Consider the following 21,179-nt stretch of genomic DNA (forward strand, 5'->3'; position numbering starts at 1 on the left):
ATCCCAAAATGTCTAAACATTCACCGGTTTGCACAATTGCTTGGCTTTAAACAACTCACATTACCTAAAATCTTCTTCTGAAAAAATAGTATATCGAGCTCCAGAGTCCACCAACATATGGAAAGGATTACCATCAATTTCAATAACACACTTAGGGTCCCTTACCCTCACGCATCTCTCTTTATCATAATCGATAACTGATAAGACTACTTGTTCATCTCATTCTTCTCCATCAAAATCAGTAATACACAAGATTTGATTATCAGACCCATCTTCATTCTCTGAGTCAACATAACTCATGTCACTTACAACTCTAACATATTTGGAAGACATACCTGTGCAAACACGTGCATAGTGTCCTCATTTTTTGCATTTCATGCACGTAACATTACGTACAGGACATGACATCATTTGCACAATGGACCATATTGCCACATCTCATACATGAACTTTTCTGCTCGATTTGATATTTTCCTTTAGTTTTCTCTGTTGTTTTGCTACGCTGTACTCTGCTTTCGCCTTATCTTTGACTATACAGATTTGTTGCCCTTCCCTGCATTTCTCATCTTTTGTTTTATCCTGATTAACAGCCTTAACACATTTATTAGTTAGTTCTTCACCTCTAGCAATATCGAGTACTTCCAATAAAGTAGGATTTTGTGCACTCCATAAATGTTTTTGAATAGCAGGATTAGAAGTATGCATCATGAGTTGATAACGAAAATATTCGTCCTGATTACCTGTGAATGCCTATTTCACTTGTAATGCTCTTAGACCTGTTATGAATGAATCAATATTTTCATTTCGAGAAATAAAATTATAATGCTCTGAAATAACATTTATCTTATCACCAAAATGCAAGTCCAACTGTTTTATGGTCTTAGCATACAATGACAAACTATCACCTTCTTCCTGATTAGGAATATTAGGGAGAGTACGATACATTTTTAAACCCTCTTTGCCTAAAGAATGCAATAACATGGCTTACCTCCTGTCATCAGCCATTCTTTCATATCCAGCAGCCAAAATTAAGATTTAAAAACCATCAATCCACATCTCCCATGGAGTCACAGGATCACATGGATTAGGTAAAAACATTGGCGGAACTAAAAAATTGTGTGACAGTGTATTCTTAAAATAATAAATTAAAACAAATAAAGTTGTCACTGTCGTCTCACTTCATTCAAAATAATAATTTAAATAAACAAAGTAGTCACCGTTGTCTCACCTGCTTGCAAGAAATACGTAAAGTGTGGAAATTAGCAGAATTTAAGTGTAGTTGCTGATTTAATACTGTATTTAAAGTAGACTCCAAAATGACTGCCACTGTAGTATTCTGATGAGCTTCCTCCAGCCGGTTGCAACAATGAAGAACGTGAAACACTGAAAGCCCTCTTTATTTCTGTGCCCCTTTGCTTGCCCAACTGAAGTCCTTCCACAGTTTCGCTGGTCAAAATGCAATACATTGAGAATGTTGGGAGAGAAACGGTAGGAGATGGCGATTTTGTGTACACAGCTCCCAGCTGTGATAATTGCCTGCTTTCAGAATTCAGTTCCCCTATCCAACTGGGGCTCAATAACTAAAGTCAGCAAAGTAACCAAAGTAACAGTATCTCAACTGATTGGCAGTTTCTATAAATACAATTAAGTATGCTGCAACTCTGAGTAATGAAAAGCCTGCAGTGCACAACGCCAAATTGCAGAAAAGGTAGTACCAGAAATCTGTAACTTGCGGAGTGCAACTCACCAGCAGTGCACAATGTGAGCAGACTGATCCTTGCCAGGCCTTCTGAAAAAAGAGCACAATGCAGTCATAGGCAAATCCAAGCTTGCACACAGTTTCAAGTGAAATTATTAGACTTCTCTCAGCGTGGATTCTTGAGTTGGGAGCCGTCCGCTCGTCGCCAATTTGTAGTGTACACTCACATAACTTGGAGCCTGTTTGTGTGTTATTAAATACAAGCTTTATTCCATGACTCCCTTGAGCAGGTTGACCTTCCTGCTCAGCTCCAACACCACTTCTTCCTTGAAACAAAACATTGCCTGTGTTCTGTATTCCACATTCCTTTACAGAACACTGACTCCACTCACATTAATACATGAGCCAGTCTCGTAATGGTTAAAACATAACATACCCTCTACAACTGATTGATGCAGCAAGATTACCAGCTTGGGTTACTCATAAACTACAATACTCACCTGGGCCCATAGAACACCCATACATGAGCTGATAATCACCGCTGGCGATCAGGACTTACCTGTAATAATATTTACCAGTACACCAATTCTTACCAAATCTTATCACCTTAACCCCTTCGCTGCGGCGGCTATTCCGCCGTAGCGCTAAGGGGGAGGCGGGACCGCGCGGCGGTCCCGTGCTCGTGACAGAACCGCTCCGTCACGGCCCTAAGGTGAGCTGTGCTTGTGACGGAACGGTTCCGTCACGGACCCGCCCGCCCATTAGAACGTCAGCGCAGGCGCGGAATTCGCGCCGCGCAGGCGCGGCGAGCAGTCAGTGACGGAACCGTTCCGTCACCAGCACAGCCCACCCGAGGCTCGTGACGGAACGGTTCCGTCACGAGCATGGGAGGGGTTAAGTCTCAATTGTCCTTTGGTCAATAGATCAGGATGTTAGCATAATAAGTAGAAATTGAAATTTACTTTTATACCTTTGAATGACCACAGACTCAGGAACGTCTTAAAACCTTTATCTATGCAATCATTTTGTGAGTCAATACCAATACATATCAAACACCAACTTTAAAGAAGAAAATAATGATCAAAGTAAAAATATAAAGACTTAGTAAAATCTCATGACATTGGTACCTGGGAAGATTGGAAAAGGAAAATGGTACAAGGACATACCACACAGATTTATATTTACATAGAATGGTGCGAGAACCAACCCCTGGCCAAAGGCTGGAAAAAGTTTCTCCCGAATAGTCAGGAATCAACAGTTCAGGACAGGTTCAAGACAGGGCAGGTAACCTCTTCTAAGTACAATGCCAGCGTCACACCCCTCTCTGGTACTGCTCTCAATTCTCCGCTTCTAAATTGACAGGTTTGTCTTTTTCAGTGATCTCTCAATTCTTCTCTCTCTCTCTCTCTCTCTCCTTCTCTCCTTCCTCAAATCTTCTGTCAGAGTGCTCGAGCGGCGTCTCTGACCTCCTTGGCATCCGCCGTAGTTGCTTCAATGATGGGTTGGTGACAGGTCTGGGACAAATCTGACAATCTAACTGACTGAACCTACCTTAGTTATACTGTTCTCAGTGTATGTACCACCCCCCAATGTTTCAATATTGGTGAATCCCCTACTTTGATTGGACAATGGGATGGGGAGAGGTCATCACACCATACTAATGTAATGTCATTTTCTTAGGTTTTATTGTTCTATGTTCCCTCCCCTTAATTACTTTCCCAAGCTTTTTCTCCCACCCGCATTTAACAATAGAAACGTATACATTGTATGTGAAAATTGACTTTTTCTTCTTCCCCTCTCTGGGTCTAGAGGTGCTGTTCCCAGGCGCGTCTTCCTAGTCAACTAAACTTGGCAGTGTTTCAATGTCACAACTTGAAGTTTGACAGTGTCCAACGCACCTGCACACAACCCAGCAAGATGGAGATTTCAGTCACCCTCCAGGCCCAAATACGAACTAATAACAAAGTCAAAGAAAAACATGTTAGAATACGAAAATAAATGACTGCACTGTAGACCACTTATTCCTACACTAATCCCTTTAATTTATTTTAACTATTGCATAAGCTGTTTAGTAAGACATTCAAGGTTCAGTTTAAAAATAGCCATGTGCATTAATATGTGCGGTTCAAAGCGGCCATCTTTAATACTACTGCGCAGCTGCAAAGATTTTCACAACAAAGCGAAAGACGTCATACTACGTAAATGCAGTAGATGCATGCGCAGAAGATTCCCGCGTTTTTCGGCAGCCATATTAAGTCACTCGGGTTACTTGTTAGTAAAGCACATTGATAAGCTTCCCCTAGATGAAGTACATGTCATGTAGAGCAATTATTAGTATTCACAAAACATGTTGGGTACATTATTACAGGTTATTTGAGAGGATTGAATCCAAGAAAGTTTCTTGCGTATAAAACCTTGCTCCATCAATCCCCTCTTTGATGGCATTTCATGCCATCACTAATTACAAAAGCAGATGCCAACTTTAGCAATTTCCCATTTCTATTTCTTCAATTCCTTTAGAATGTCTCTTTCCTTTTCTCTTTTGGAAACCTTTAACTCTTTTCTAAATATCTCCCTTTATTTCTTCAAGCCGAATTTCTTCATATTTTCTTTTCCTTCCCTTTTCATTCACTCCATACCATTTTCTTTTTCTGCAGCATTTGCACCAAACCATTATTGTTAAGACTATGGGGTCGATTCCGATTCGGGAAAAAAAACGTCCATACGATTTGTTTCCGGAGCCCTCTCCGTACGAATCGTACCCGTCCGTCTGAGTCGCGAAGTACGATCCGTATTCCGTGAATCCATCTGAATCGTCGCGATCCGTACGTACTGCAAGGCTGAAACCGTGAACCGTACGACTCGTACACATACCGTACGACTCGTACACATGCCGTACGACCCGACGAGTACGATCCGGACCGGGGTATGAGGACGCGATTCGTACGGTCCACGTCAGGTAAGGGCGAGTCGTACGGAAAAGCACACAAACACATACACACCGTACGGTCCGTACCCCCCATAATCGCAGGGGTACGCACCGTACCCCTGCGATCATGGGGTGTACGAGCCGTACCCCCATTGTACGATCGGTGTACGAGCCGTACCCCCATTGTACGATCAGTGTACGAGCCGTACCCCTATTGTACGATCCGTGTACGAGCCGTACCCCATGTACGATCGGTGTACGAGCCGTACCCCTATTGTACGATCGGTGTACGAGCCGTACCCCATGTACGATCGGTGTACGAGCCGTGCCCCCATTGTACGATCGGTGTACGAGCCGTATCCCATGTACGATCGGTGTACGAGCCGTACCCCCATTGTACGATCGGTGTACGAGCCGTACCCCTATTGTACGATCCGTGTACGAGCCGTACCCCATGTACGATCGGTGTACGAGCCGTACCCCTATTGTACGATCGGTGTACGAGCCGTACCCCATGTACGATCGGTGTACGAGCCGTACCCCCATTGTACGATCGGTGTACGAGCCGTATCCCATGTACGATCAGTGTACGAGCCGTACCCCCATTGTACGATCGGTGTACGAGCCGTACCCCTATTGTACGATCCGTGTACGAGCCGTATCCCATGTACGATCAGTGTACGAGCCGTACCCCATGTACGATCGGTGTACGAGCCGTACCCCCATCGTACAATGGGGGTACGGCTCATACACCGATCGTACAATGGGGGTACGGCTCGTACACCGATCGTACAATGGGGGTACGGCTCGTACACCGATCGTACAATGGGGGTACGGCTCGTACACCGATCGTACATGGGGTACGGCTCGTACACCGATCGTACAATACCGATCGTACAATGGGGGTACAGCTCGTACACCGATCGTACAATGGGGGTACGGCTCGTACACCGAGGCGCGAACTCTGCTTTTACGGCTGTTTTCAGCTCCCGTAGAAAAAGGGTCGTACGGTGCGTACCCGACACGTATCGTACTTGCTGGGTCGTAAAAACCAGCCGCGAACCGTACAAATGTCACGTACAGCGGGTTCCGAGGGAGAATCGTACAGAGATTAGAGTCGTACGGTGTCTTGTACGACTCGTACGGAGTACGGCTCCTGGTACGAATCGTACTTTGTCGTACGTACGGGACGTTTACAGGTACGATTCGTACGGGGAAAAAATGCTCCGTACGACGATTCGGAGCGCTTTTTACTGGATCGGAATCGACCCCTAATAGTGTTATGCCCATTATTTACATCAGTATTTGACCTATAATACTTCTCCCTACACTAGAAAACCAACAACCTATAGAAGAAATACTATTTGCTAGTTTCTTCCATGCACTGTCAACTTCCAGTGGTTTCAATTCTTCCAAATTTGTGATATTTTTGACATTTTTACCAATTTCAACACTTTTGTCAGGTATATAAGTGCAACAATGTTGCGCTTTCAACATTTTACAGACTCCGCCCTCTTTTGCCAATAATATGTCAAGAGCAAGTTGATTTTGCAAAACCATAGATCTCACCACAACTAGTTCGGTATTGATCAATAAAAATCCTCAAGCACTGTCAGTCAATAAGCGATCCACAGCTGTAGACAATTTACAAGTTCTTTGTGTATTCAGAATTATTCCCACTGAAGGTATCAATGCACTAAATATATTGCCTACAATTTCTTAGAAGCTAGCACATTTCTTGCGTGTTAGTCCATTATTTTCCTCATTGCTTCCAGTGATTCTTTTTACATGATAGACCTTAGGGAATACTATTCCGAAATAGCAACTCCCATACCAATGGTCAGGCAGCTTAAAATAAGCTTTGTTTCCACAAACATAATAAACTCCAGAAAATACTGGATCTGTTCCACCTTTTAGTCCCCATCCCCCGATTATCAAAAAATTGTGCTCACATTCACTGGAACCAATACATATATTGTTATACTCTGTTTTTAACCTATGGAGACAGATTTTCCCTTTCTTTTCAAGGTCCAGGGACATAGCAGCATGAGTGTTGCCAGTTGCAATAAATTATTCTCTCTCAGCCCACTTAGATATCTGAGGTTTCCGTTCAGAGGCCCTTCTATAGAAATCCTGTCTCCTTTTCTCTACTAAATTCAAAAATATATTTTCTTCCTCATGGAACTTACATGTTAGATTGTGCTTATGAGCTTCAGCTATATCTATTGTTTTCATTGTTAGAAAAAATTTACCCATGGATTGTAAATCTCCACTGCTAATGACAGGGTTCATATTTTTACGCAGGGGGACTTCAGAAAAAATCACATCTATGTTAGATTAATAATATTGTAACTTTCCAGTTCTATAGAATAGGCTGGCCAAAATACTACATGAAATACCATGGCCTCGATTCCGATCCGGTAAAATATTCCGCCGTACCGATTCCGTACGAATGGGAACTTTACGTCCGACCTGCGAATTCCGATACGTTCCCGTCGATTTCCGTACGAATATCCCCGAACCGTCCGAATCACAGTCGATGATCCGTACGAACATGCATCGGGAATCCTACCGTACGATTCGTAACCAGTCCGTACAAACACACAAGTACGATCCTGTACGAGAAGCCTGACAGCGAATTGTACGGAACAAAGTTATCGCACTTGAATAATGATTCGTACCGTACGGCAATATGCGGCTTGCATCTAGCAGCGTCAACACATACCACACGCGTACCCCTCGCTCACGCACAAGTACGACACGTACACCCCCCTACGCGAACACCCCCACCCGCCAACGGCCCGTACCAGTCAATCGCAAGCCCAAGTACGACACGCACACCCCCCTACGCGAACACCCCCACCCGCCAACGGCCCGTACCAGTCAATCGCACGCACAAGTACGACACGCACACCCCCTACGCGAACACCCCCACCCGCCAACGGCCCGTACCAGTCAATCGCACGCACAAGTACGACACGCACACCCCCCTACGCGAACACCCCCACCCGCCAACGGCCCGTACCAGTCAATCGCACGCACAAGTACGACAGGCACCCCCCCAACAAAGCCTACGCGAACACCCCCACCCGCCAACGGCCCGTACCAGTCAATCGCACGCACAAGTACGACACGCACACCCCCCAACAAGCCTACGCGAACACCCCCACCCGCCAACGGCCCGTACCAGTCAATCGCATGCACAAGTACGACACGCACCCCCCCTACTAACACCCCCACCCGCCAACGGCCCGTACCAGTCAATCGCAACGGCCCGTACCAGTCAATCGCACGCACAAGTACGACACGCACACCCCCCTACGTGAACACCCCCACCCGCAAACGGCCCGTACCAGTCAATCGCACGCACAAGTACGACACGCACACCCCCCTACGCGAACACCCCCACCCGCCAACCACCCATACCAGTCAATCGCACGCACAAGTACGACACGCACACCCCCCTACGCGAACACCCCCACCCGCCAACGGCCCGTACCAGTCAATCGCACGCACAAGTACGACACGCACACCCCCCAACAAGCCTACGCGAACACCCCCACCCGCCAACGGCCCGTACCAGTCAATCGCACGCACAAGTACGACACGCACACCCGCTACGCGAACACCCCCACCCGCCAACAGCCCGTACCAGTCAATCGCACGCACAAGTACGACATGCACACACCCCTACACGAACACCCCCACCCGCCAACGGCCCGTACCAGTCAATCGCACGCACAAGTACGACACGCACACCCCCCCAACAAGCCTACGCGAACACCCCCACCCGCCAACGGCCCGTACCAGTCAATCGCACGCACAAGTACGACACGCACACATAACGCCAACACCCAAACCAGCACAAGGACTTTGCAAACAAGTGGCACAACAACACTGAACATGTCTCCTGTGTACACACCTACAGAATCAATGTCCTGGTCACAGCCAAACAGAGGTCAACACTAACACCCACCCCATATAACACACACACAACCAATTCAAATTAAGCCACACCCACTATTTGACCAATAAAAGGGTCCACACATACAACCCATCATCCTTTGCAACATACCCATTCTTGCAAAGAAACAGAGAGCACACCAACTATTGCAGCCACATACCTTCACACATACACCCTATCACATCTACACCCACACCACCCCCTTCACAATCAGCATCTAGCAGCGTCAACACATACCACACGCGTACCCCTCGCTCACGCACAAGTACGACACGTACACCCCCCTACGCGAACACCCCCACCCGCCAACGGCCCGTACCAGTCAATCACAAGCCCAAGTACAACACGCACACCCCCCTACGCGAACACCCCCACCCGCCAACGGCCCGTACCAGTCAATCGCACGCACAAGTACGACACGCACACCCCCTACGCGAACACCCCCACCCGCCAACGGCTCGTACCAGTCAATCGCACGCACAAGTACGACACGCACACCCACCTACGCGAACACCCCCACCCGCCAACGGCCCGTACCAGTCAATCGCATGCACAAGTACGACACGCACACACCCCTACGCGAACACCCCCACCCGCCAACGGCCCGTACCAGTCAATCGCACGCACAAGTACGACAGGCACCGCCCCAGCAAAGCCTACGCGAACACCCCCACCCGCCAACGGCCCGTACCAGTCAATCGCACGCACAAGTACGACACGCACACCCCCCAACAAGCCTACGCGAACACGCCCACCCGCAAACGGCCCGTACCAGTCAATCGCATGCACAAGTACGACACGCACCCCCCCTACTAACACCCCCACCCGCCAACGGCCCGTACCAGTCAATCGCACGCACAAGTACGACATGCACACCCCCCTACGTGAACACCCCCACCCGCAAACGGCCCGTACCAGTCAATCGCACGCACAAGTACGACACGCACACCCCCCTACGCGAACACCCCCACCTGCCAACCGCCCGTACCAGTCAATCGCACGCACAAGTACGACACGCACACCCCCCTACGCGAACACCCCCACCCGCCAACGGCCCGTACCAGTCAATCGCACGCACAAGTACGACACGCACACCCCCCAACAAGCCTACGCGAACACCCCCACCCACCAACGGCCCGTACCAGTCAATCGCACGCCCAAGTACGACACGCACACCCCCCTACGCGAATACCCCCACCCGCCAACGGCCCGTACCAGTCAATCGCACGCACAAGTACGACACGCACACATCCCTACACGAACACCCCCACCCGCCAACGGCCCGTACCAGTCAATCGCACGCACAAGTACGACACGCACACCCCCCCAACAAGCCTACGCGAACACCCCCACCCGCCAACGGCCCGTACCAGTCAATCGCACGCCCAAGTACGACACGCACACATAACGCCAACACCCAAACCAGCACAAGGACTTTGCAAACAAGTGGCACAACAACACTGAACATGTCTCCTGTGTACACACCATACAGAATCAATGTCCTGGTCACAGCCAAACAGAGGTCAACACTAACACCCACCCCATATAACACACACACAACCAATTCAAATTAAGCCACACCCACTATTTGACCAATAAAAGGGTCCACACATACAACCCATCATCCTTTGCAACATACCCATTCTTGCAAAGAAACAGAGAGCACACCAACTATTGCAGCCACATACCTTCACACATACACCCTATCACATCTACACCCACACCACCCCCTTCACAATCACAACCACACACCCTCATCCATACACACCATCACCCCCTCAATCACATACACCCCACACCATGACCACACCCAAGAATCCAAAGTTCACTAACCCGGAGATGGAGATACTTACAGATGAAGTCATCAGAGTCGAGCCACAGCTGTTTGGCGCTTTGGTCAGACAGACCAGCATGGCCGAAAAAACACGTCTGTGGGAGAGGATCGTAGACCGGGTCAATGCTGTTGCACCCATCCGGCGCACCAAGGGGGAATGCCAGGCCAGGTGGTATGATCTGCGGAGGATGGTCAAGAAGAAAATGGACCAGGACTACGCCTCTGTACACCACACTGGAGGTGGTGGTCCCCGCAGACCTCCTGTATACCAGCCCTGGGAGGAGAAAGTCATGGCCCTGCTGCCACCGGTGGGAGTACATGAAATAGAAGGAGCCATTGAGTCTGGTGAGTGTACAAAAAATACATGTTACATGGGTGGACTTACAACAGTGCCCAGCACCATGGGGTGGGTGGCCATGAGTCCTAGCACAACACAACTAAAAGTGGTTTGTTGCAAGTGGGACCCACAAAGGGTGGAAGGTGGAGGGTAGGAGGCTGGTCTCATCCCATATGCCCCAGGGCCTCACCCAGGCACCATGCCCAATGTACAGGGATAGGGAAATATCACACAAGAATGTAGACCACAGCTCGTAAACAATATCATGTTGTGGACACACCTTCCAGAGATACAATATTTAGTGACACAGTAAGGCAGTGTAGCAAGTGAGCAAGCACAAGCAACCTGCCTCCAACCCTGTCTCCCCCTCCCTCTGTCGCCCTCTCCCTCTGTCACCCTCTCCCTCTGTCGCCCTCCCTCCCTCTGTTGCCCTCTTCCTCTGTTGCCCTCTCCCTCTGTCGCCCTCCCTCCCTCTGTCGCCCTCTCCCTCTGTCGCCCTCCCTCCCTCTGTCGCCCTCTCCCTCTGTCGCCCTCCCTCCCTCTGTCGCCCTCTCCCTCTGTCGCCCTCCCTCCCACTGTCACCCTCTCCCACTGTCACCCTCTCCCACTGTCACCCTCTCCCTCTGTTGCCCTCTCCCTCTGTCGCCCTCCCTCCGTCACACTCTCCCTCTGTCGCCCTCCCTCCCTCTGTTGCCCTCTCCCTCTGTCGCCCTCCCTCCCACTGTCACCCTCTCCCACTGTCACCCTCTCCCACTGTCACCCTCTCCCTCTGTTGCCCTCTCCCTCTGTCGCCCTCCCTCCCTCTGTCGCCCTCTCCCTCTGTCGCCCTCTCCCTCTGTCGCCCTCCCTCCCTCTGTCGCCCTCTCCCTCTGTCGCCCTCCCTCCCTCTGTCGCCCTCGCCCTCTGTCGCCCTCCCTCCCACTGTCACCCTCTCCCACTGTCACCCTCTCCCACTGTCACCCTCTCCCACTGTCGCCCTCTCCCTCTGTCGCCCTCCCTCCCTCTGTCGCCCTCTCCCTCTGTCGCCCTCCCTCCCACTGTCACCCTCTCCCACTGTCACCCTCTCCCACTGTCACCCTCTCCCTCTGTTGCCCTCTCCCTCTGTCGCTCTCCCTCCCTCTGTCGCCCTCTCCCTCTGTCGCCCTCCCTCCCTCTGTCGCCCTCTCCCTCTGTCGCCCTCCCTCCCTCTGTCGCCCTCTCCCTCTGTCACCCTCTCCCTCTGTCGCCCTCTCCATCTGTCGCCCTCCCTCCCTCTGTCGCCCTCTCCTCTGTCGCCCTCTCCCTCTGTCACCCTCTCCCTCTGTCGCCCTCCCTCCCTCTGTCACCCTCTCCCTCTGTCGCCCTCTCCCTCTGTCACCCTCTCCCTCTGTCGCCCTCCCTCCCTCTGTTGCCCTCTCCCTCTTTCGCCCTCCCTCCCTCTGTCGCCCTCTCCCTCTGTCGCCCTCCCTCCCTCTGACGCCCTCTCCCTCTGTCGCCCTCATTCCCTCTGTCGCCCTCTCCCTCTGTCGCCCTCCCTCCCACTGTCACCCTCTCCCACTGTCACCCTTTCCCACTGTCACCCTCTCCCTCTGTTGCCCTCTCCCTCTGCCGCCCTCCCTCCCTCTGTTGCCCTCTCCCTCTGTCGCCTACCCTCCCTCTGTCGCCCTCTCCCACTGTCACCCTCTCCCACTGTCACCCTCTCCCTCTGTTGCCCTCTCCCTCTGTCGCCCTCCCTCCCTCTGTCGCCCTCCCTCCCACTGTCACCTCACCGCATCTCCCTGGGCACACACACAGTTGCACCCAAGCACTGCACAGGCCTTACAATCACCATAGAGCAGAATGTTTAGGGATGTCTCCTAATTACCAGCAGTCATCCACTAAGTGCCTGCAACACACACACCATTTCCAGCCAACACTGTACTGTGTCAGGACACACATATCGGAAACCTCTGTATTACACAATGGCCACATGTGTAGGCAGCACAAGTCCCTCCTGTGATCACAGCAAACACAAACACCATGACAAGGTCACACACCCTGTGCATGAACACAAAACCACAATTATGCCAGCATGCTACATCAGGGGGCAGCCAAATCATGAACGATGGACGCTTGCAAATCACACACAAACTACTACCATGGCCTATCCTACACCCGCCTTACAGAAACTCATCCCCTGGGGACAGGCTTTGGAGTGCAACACTGTCCCAATTGTCATGTACCACAACAAAACACTCACTCATATGAAATTGCATACTACTCATACATGCACATTGCAGATGCTCAAGTCCATTGTGCCGCTCAAACAATGCACGTGCCCCATCTCATGAACGTTGTGGATGCACTGAAGTACCAACATGGACATGGGTATTGACAAGGTAATGCTTCTTACAGAAGTGCCAAGTTCAAAAGCCATGATCTATAAGTGTGTGTACAGGTCCAGGGGTGTTGGCATTGTTTGGCCATCACGGTACAGCAAAAGACATCCAAAGTAGTAGATGTCATGCAAATTAATGATGCTCTGTCTCTTACATCAACATGCTGTATCTAAACTCTGTGCATGCTTGACGCAGACATAAGGATTTACACCGCATCCTGGATGTTGCGTGAAAATGACCAATGCCTTACATGTGTTGTGCCGCCAATACAAGACACAGCAATAGCTGTGTCAGTCATTGTCAAGAGAATGGAAGAATGAAAATACCCCAGAGTACATGTCAATTTACTACCACTACATACACAACAGAACAATGTCAACAATGTAAAGCTTGTGGAACTGTGATGCTCATAATGGATAACTAAACAAGATGTCACTTGATAGTGCCTTAACAGTGTCTGTCTCTCCCACACACAGGGGAACGTGTGCCCCCCCCAACCAGGGGTGAGAAGGATCCCAGTCCCAGGCTCAGCAGGACCCAGACCCCACCGACAGCGACGCCACTCAACGCACTGTGGATGACCCCAACCAACCTGGCTCCTCTGGATCCCAAACGCCTGCAGCAACTGTACCAGCTACATCTCAGCCAACCACCGGACCCATTCCCACCACATCCCAGCAGACAGGTCACAGCCCTGCCCATGATCCACAAGAGAGCCAGTCTGAAAATGAGGGACACCCTTTGTCGGGCGCTCCTGAGGTTGCTGACGACCTCCACCCTGGCAGCACTCGGGGGGCCCGTCGATTGGATGTGCCCACAAGCGCAGGCCGTGTTTGTGTGGGTCAGGGTGGTGGGAGTGGCGGAAGGCGGAGGCGAGATTCTGGCCAGTCAGCTGCAGTACCCGGTATGCCTGAACTCGCTAACATCCTGGAGGCATACCGGCGGGACACCAGGGAGATAGGCCAGCTTGCGGAGGCCCTCAACCAGGTGAAAGAACAGCAGGCAGAGCAAATAGCCAGGCAAGACCTACATTATGGACGGGTGTAGGCAAGTCTGGCTCAGCTCTTGACGGTGCATCGGGAAATGAGCCAATCGCTACGTCAGATAGCTGCCAACATGCAGCACCCTCCCTGTGTCACAAGGCCAGCAACATCACGGCAAAGTGTGACACCAGCCACAGGGAGGGAGGAGGAGGAGGAACTCTCTGACGTAGCATCCCATGCATCGTCCAGGCCTGCACCTGAGGGTCCCCCAAGGAAGGTGGGTCGTCCACGGCTAAGACGTTGAGGGGCAGTGGGCCATGCACATCTCCCAGGACACTGGACCTGGCATATTGCCCCTGGGTGCAACAGCATCCCCTATGAGACTCTCCCACATGGACATGCTAGTCACAGTCTGCCCAATGATGCCAAGCACTGTGGCCTGGACTCTGTTGACTGAAACTGTAAGGCATCTCATCTCCGGCAGTGAGCTTTGGATTCCACCCCTTTCTGTACAGCACCTATTCACGTTTCCTGCACAAGATCTCCCAATAAATATACTAATCCTCATACGCATGTGGTGAGTTATCTTTGAACCACAGCATAACTTGATATGTGTGTGCAAATGTATGAAATGCAAGGGTATCCAACAGCAGCCAACCACACACTTGGATCAGAATCTGAGTGTGGACACACATTGAGCCCAAAATCCTAACAACTAGATACATGGATGGAAAGACACACCTGTGTGGGATAGTAAATGCTGGAGGGGGGTTTGGAGCCCAAAACTGCTATCACAGGCAGGCTCAGGAGAGTCACTTTGAGGAGTACAGATCAGTGTGACAAAAGTAGTTGTCCACGTAGGGAGTACCTACAACTGTGTCCTCAGGTATGTGAACTATCTTCTGCATGATGCAGTACTGTGGATGTGATGAATGGCGCACAGGACAAGGGTGGCAGGACAGACTGTGGGCAATGGGCTGTAGCACTCTACACAAGCACACCTGAATAGGTGACCTACCCCTATGTAGCTACAAGTACTATACTACTGTAATGGGAGCAACGCATACAGAACAACTACCCACATCTGACAAATACCTACACCAGAACGGGGAAATCACACCACACCCAAGAGACGTGGTCATGGTTTGTGTCCCCTGTGGCTACTTGACTGACAGTGTCAGCTATGTTTTTGCTGCTGTGGCGTTGACAAGGTAACACTGTAAAATATTGTGCCTATGGAAGGTGTGTGTGTGCTGTACACGGCACATGACCTGGTGGTACATAGACCCAATGTCATGTGAATCTGCCATAGTCGTGCCAGTATGTGTTGCACACACAGGCATAGCAGCTGCAATGGTTGAGTTAGAAGCATTGTGATAGCAGGAGGGTGAATGTCTGGGGTTGTCTGTGTGTAGGGTGGCAGGAGCATGGTCTATAAATGGATGGAAGGAGGGTCATCCTATAGGTCTCTGTGTCCCTGGATAATGTGCGCTGCATGGTGGCTGTATATGCAGCAGCAGCAATGAGTGAAGACATGCTGGCAGGAGGGTGTGACAACTTGCAAAACAAGCACATACCACAAGGGCATTTTCAAGCCACAAAGTGACATGTGTATGTGAAGGCAGGAGTGTCTGCCTCACTCAGGGTCACTGCAAATAAAATGGCACAGTAATCACCAAATGTTGGACCCGGCCTCGTGGCGTGGTCCTACCCCTCCCGCATGGCGGGCCCAGGACGACATCGGCCTCCGTCGACCCGCCGTCGACCCCCCTGGGCACGAACCATCGACGAGAGCAGCCCCCCTGGCAAACCCACGGCTCTCCCCCCCTGGGACCCCAGCAGACCCTGCTCGCCCACACTGACGGTCTGGCGACCATGCCAGGCCACCCTTTCCGGCCCGACTCCATCTTGGGCCCATCACGTCCCGAGCACGTGGCCGCAGCCATCCCTGGCCCCGGCCCCAGCGAAGCCCCGACATCGAGGCACCAAGATCCTCCCAGGTGGTAGAGTGGCCACTTGGCGGATCACGGAGGAAGGGAGTTTCGATGGGCCTCCAGCCATCCCCGGACGCCTGGTGTCGATCGCCCTCCAGCCTCCCTGGGCCATGGCTCCACCCCCCTGCTGGTGTCTGGACACCTTCATCCCGGCCCCTTGGACCCCCAGGCGCGAGGGTCCGGACATCAAAGGACTCCCGTCCTATATCTGGGCCAGCCCTGGATTAGGACTCCAGTTGTATCTTGGAGTCGAAGCCCTGCTGACCTTGTCGCGGCTGATCCTGATCCGAACTCTTGCACCTGAACCATCTTCGAGGCCCTGCTGACGCTGTCGCGGCCTGACCAAGCTGAACCACCTTCGAGGCCCTGCTGACGCTGTTGCGGCCTGACCACGCTAAACCACCTTCGAGGCCCTGCTGACGCTGTCGCGGCCCGACCAAGCTGAACCACCTTCGAGGCCCTGCTGACGCTGTCGCGGCCTGACCACGCTGAACCACCTTCGAGGCCCTGCTGACGCTGTCGCGGCCCGACCAAGCTGAACCACCTTCGAGGCCCTGCTGACGCTGTCGCGGCCCGACCAAGCTGAACCACCTTCGAGGCCCTGCTGACGCTGTCACGGCCTGACCACGCTGAAGCACCTTCGAGGCCCTGCTGACGCTGTCGCGGCCCGACCAAGCTGAACCACCTTCGAGGCCCTGCTGACGCTGTCGCGGCCTGACCCCTTGAACTATCCACGCACTAATTGGTGCCAAGACTGTCCCGCTACCCCGTTATTCCCGAAACCACGACTTTATGGATCCCTCAATCCCTGCCTGCTAACCTGCTAAGTACCTACCTCCAATTCTTATATAAAGATACTTGTGAATATTCCGTCGTGTGGTGTCCGTCTGTAGTAGTGTGATTGCTCAGCGGGTACGATTGTAGGAGAGGAGCCTCGCCAAGGAGGCCTCCCTACGGCGCTCGGCCTATTCCATAGAGAGAGGTGAGTCTCGGGGCGGACAGTCAGACATCTTCTGTCCCCCCTGGGATCGCCTTTCCAACATTGGTGGCAAGCGACAGGATCCGAGCCCGCGCAAATCGTACAGCGAGTAATTCGCCACTACTAACAGAGACCCACAACCACGATGACTACTAAGGAAACCGGAACGACCACAGAATTCCAGAAGGAACGATTGAAGGAGTACACCCATAAAGAACTCAAACAATTCTGCAAAGCCCTGGGTATCGCTACCACAGGACTAAGCACAAAAGACGATTTCAAAGACGCGCTGCAAACGTGAGTGGAGACCGAAGCGACCCCACCCCAGGCTAACGATGACATTATCCTAGAAGTACCCCTGAGTACGGTCATAGCCCCAGTGGAAGAAAGAACCGCCAACAGAGAACCGGGCCTCTCCCACGAAGACGCCCGGGAGCGAGAGAGGAATCGGCTCCATGAACTAGAGCTCGCCCGACTCCGGCTGGATGGAGAACTTCAATTAGCAGAAAAGAAAATGGCCATTGAGCAGCTACGATTAGAAGGAGATCTGGAAGAGAGGCGGAGGCAAAGGGAATTGGAAGAAAAAAAGCTCACGTACGAACACGAGCGTGGCCTCAAAGAACTAGAGATCAAGTCCAAGACCGAAGAGGCTGGCGCCGCGATAACCCGGGACCCTCCACCTCCTGCTGACCCGAAGGTCCACATTCCCAAAGATATCGTCAAGGAATACTACAAGAATGACAATATCCAACAATGGTTCAAGGCGTATGAAGTTGCCATGACCGCGCACCGCATCCCGCGAAAAGATTGGGGTGCCGGCTTATGGGGGAGATTTGTCAGCGAAGGGAGAGACACCCTGCTTTAGCTGGCCGAGGAAGTGATGTCCTCCTATGACCACATGAAGGACGCCCTGCTCACCCGGTATGGCCTCACCACCGAGATGTACCGACAAAGGTTCAGAGACTGCAAAAAGATCCCCGGTACCACGTGGGTGGAATACGTAAACTTTTATAGCCGGGCCCTGGAAGGATGGATAAAGGGCAGCAAAGTGTCCACCTACGAGCAGCTGTTCGACCTCATCATCTGGGAGCACCTCTCCAACAACTGCTTTGTCGAGCTCAGACAGCATCTCCTCGACAGCAAGCTGACCGAGCCCCGAAAACTCGCCGTCGAGGCTGATCGATGGGTAAGCACCCGGGTCCCCCGGACCCCGATAGGAGAAATGGGACGGAACGGCCAGGGGCACCTTCGCCAGCGTGGCGGCGGAGGAGGCCAGAACAGGAGCCGAGACTTCCCGGCGGCCCCGGGCCGGAGCCCGCCTCGGGCGTCCCTCCAGAATAAACATTCACCAACCCTGACCAGAAGAGGACCCCCTCCAGCACGACCGGGGCCCCGCCCGAACATTACTTGCCACAGATGCCAGCGGCCCGGTCATTATGCCAGTGACCCCCTCTGCCCCATGAACCAGCGCCCTGGCACCACCGGGCCTCCGACCCGCCAGTTCGCTGCTGCAGCCCTGGGGGAAGGGGAGGAAGAATGCAAAGAGGTCTACGATGAAGATCAGACCGAGTATGAACCGGCCGCCATGGCCCTAGCCTGCCTGGGCAAAAGAGGCATGGTCCCCCAAGCCCCTCTACCGAGCACCACTCAAAAATACCATCAGTGGGTCCACATCAATGGACGACGGACCGAAGCCCTCCGAGACACGGGAGCCAGTGTGACGGCCGTCCGCTGCCACTTGGTGACCCCTGAACAGATCATACCCAACGTGCGATGCCCCGTGAGGGCCGCCGACAACTCCGAGACTCTGTGTCAGATGGCCCGAATCCCCTTCGAGTGGGGGGGTGTCGGGCACCCTCAAGGTGACCGTCCGGGACGACGCCCCCGTGGACTGCCTCCTCGGAAACGACCTCGAGAGCTCTCCCTGGGGCCAAGTCGAGCGGAGAGAACATCTAGGAATGATGGGACTACCAGAGTGGGTCTGCGCTACGACCCGATCTATGACTGCCCGGGCCCCGGCGGCAACCGAGGCCACCCCAACTGAAGAGCCGGAGTGGCCCGCGCCACCACCGCCCGCAGTCAATGAAGAATCCGAGCCCGAGCCATCAGAGCATGACCGAGAAGGCAGCGCCGAACTCAGCGACCTACCCGAACTAGCCCAATGGCGCCAGGAGGGTGGTCCCACCCGAGAACAATTCCAGCAGGAACAGAAGACCTGCCCCTCCCTCGAGGGGACCCGGCAGCAAGCCACAGCCCAAGCTGCCGGGGACACCTCGGGGTCCCACTGGATATACTGGGAACACGGCCTCCTATACAGTGAACAGAAACTTACCGAGCTGGGGGCCAGCCGAGTGTTGGTGGTCCCCCTACGATTCAGAGACTTTCTCTTGAACCTGGCACACGATGTGCCCCTCGCCGGGCACCTGGGGCAGGACAAAACTTACAGCCGCCTGGTGACCCATTTCTACTGGCCGAAAATGCGCAACGATGTGCATAACCACTGCCGCACCTGCCCGACATGCCAAGCCAGCGGAAAGAGCGGGGGGAAGATGAAGGCCCCGCTCCAACCCTTTCCAGTGGTGACCACTCCCTTCGAGCGAGTGGGGTTCGACATCGTGGGGCCCCTAGACCCCCGAACCTCTCAAGGGCATCGCTTCATCCTCGTCCTGGTGGACCATGCCACCCGCTATCCCGAAGCCATCCCCCTACGAACCATTACGGCCCCCGTGGTGGGCCGAGCACTGATGGGAATCTTCTCCAGAGTGGGGTTCCCCCGAGAAGTCGTGAGCAATCGGGGCACAAACTTTATATCGAAGTATATGCGGTCCCTGTGGCAACAGTGCGGGGTCACATATAAGTTCACCACCCCGTATCACCCCCAAGGGAATGGACTTGTGGAGCGGTTTAACCGAACACTCAAGGGGATGATCCAGGGCCTAGAACAACCCCTCCGCCGCAAATGGGACATCCTGCTGCCCTGCCTCCTGTTCGCCTATCGGGAGGTACCACAGAAATCCCTGGGGTTCAGCCCCTTCGAACTCTTGTACGGGCACCCTGTCCGAGGTCCCCTCAGCCTGGTCAAAGAAGACTGGGAAACTACAGTCCAAGACGCCCCGCCGGATGTCTACCGGTACATCCTGACCCTCCGAAGCCAGACTCGGAAGTTCCGGGCCCTTGCCGAGGCCAACCTTGAGGCCAGTCAGGAAGACATGAAACGCTGGTATGACCAGAACGCTTCATCCATCGAGTTCGAGCCCGGCCAGCAGGTCTGGGTCATGACCCCGGTCGAACCTTGTGCCCTCCAGGACAAATGGTCGGGGCCCTTCAAAGTGATCGAGCGCAAGAGCCCCGTCACCTATCTCGTGGACATGGAGTCACCCCGAAACCCCCTCCGGGTTCTGCACGCCAACCGGCTCAAACCTCATTTTGCCCGCACAGAACTGAGCCTGCTGCTAGCTACCGATGATGGGGCCGAAGACGACTCCGAGCCCCTGCCCGACCTCCTAAGGTGCGCTGAGAAAGACGGTTCCGTCGAGGGAATCTCTCTCTCCTCCGACCTGACCCCCGCACAGCGCCGAGACTGCCACGAGCTGTTGAAGCAGTTTACAGACCTGTTCTCCCTCACCCCCGGGGTTACCCAGTGGTGTGTCCACGATGTCGACACCGGGGACAGCCAGCCAGTGCGACACCGGGCCTACCGAGTTCCCGACCGAGTTCGGGCCTGCTTCCAGACAGAAGTGACCAAAATGCTGGCCCTGGGGGTGGTCGAACCCTCCGACAGTCCCTGGGCCAGCCCAGTTGTCCTGGTCCCCAAAGCCGCCACACCTGGCACCCCTCCAGAACTCAGGTTTTGTGTCGACTACCGGGGACTAAATGCTGTTACCAGAACCGACGCACATCCCATCCCCCGGGCAGATGAACTAATCGACCGCCTGGGAGCCGCCAAGTACCTCAGTACTTTCGACCTCACAGCAGGGTACTGGCAGATCGGCCTCACCCCTGGCGCCCAGGAGCGATCGGCCTTCTCCACGCCCGATGGCCACTTCCGATTCAAGGTGATGCCCTTCGGCATGAAAAACGCCCCGGCAACTTTCCAGAGACTG

The sequence above is a fragment of the Lissotriton helveticus genome, chromosome 4_1, assembly GCF_964261635.1.
Source record: "Lissotriton helveticus chromosome 4_1, aLisHel1.1, whole genome shotgun sequence".
In the NCBI taxonomy this organism is placed as follows: domain Eukaryota; kingdom Metazoa; phylum Chordata; class Amphibia; order Caudata; family Salamandridae; genus Lissotriton; species Lissotriton helveticus.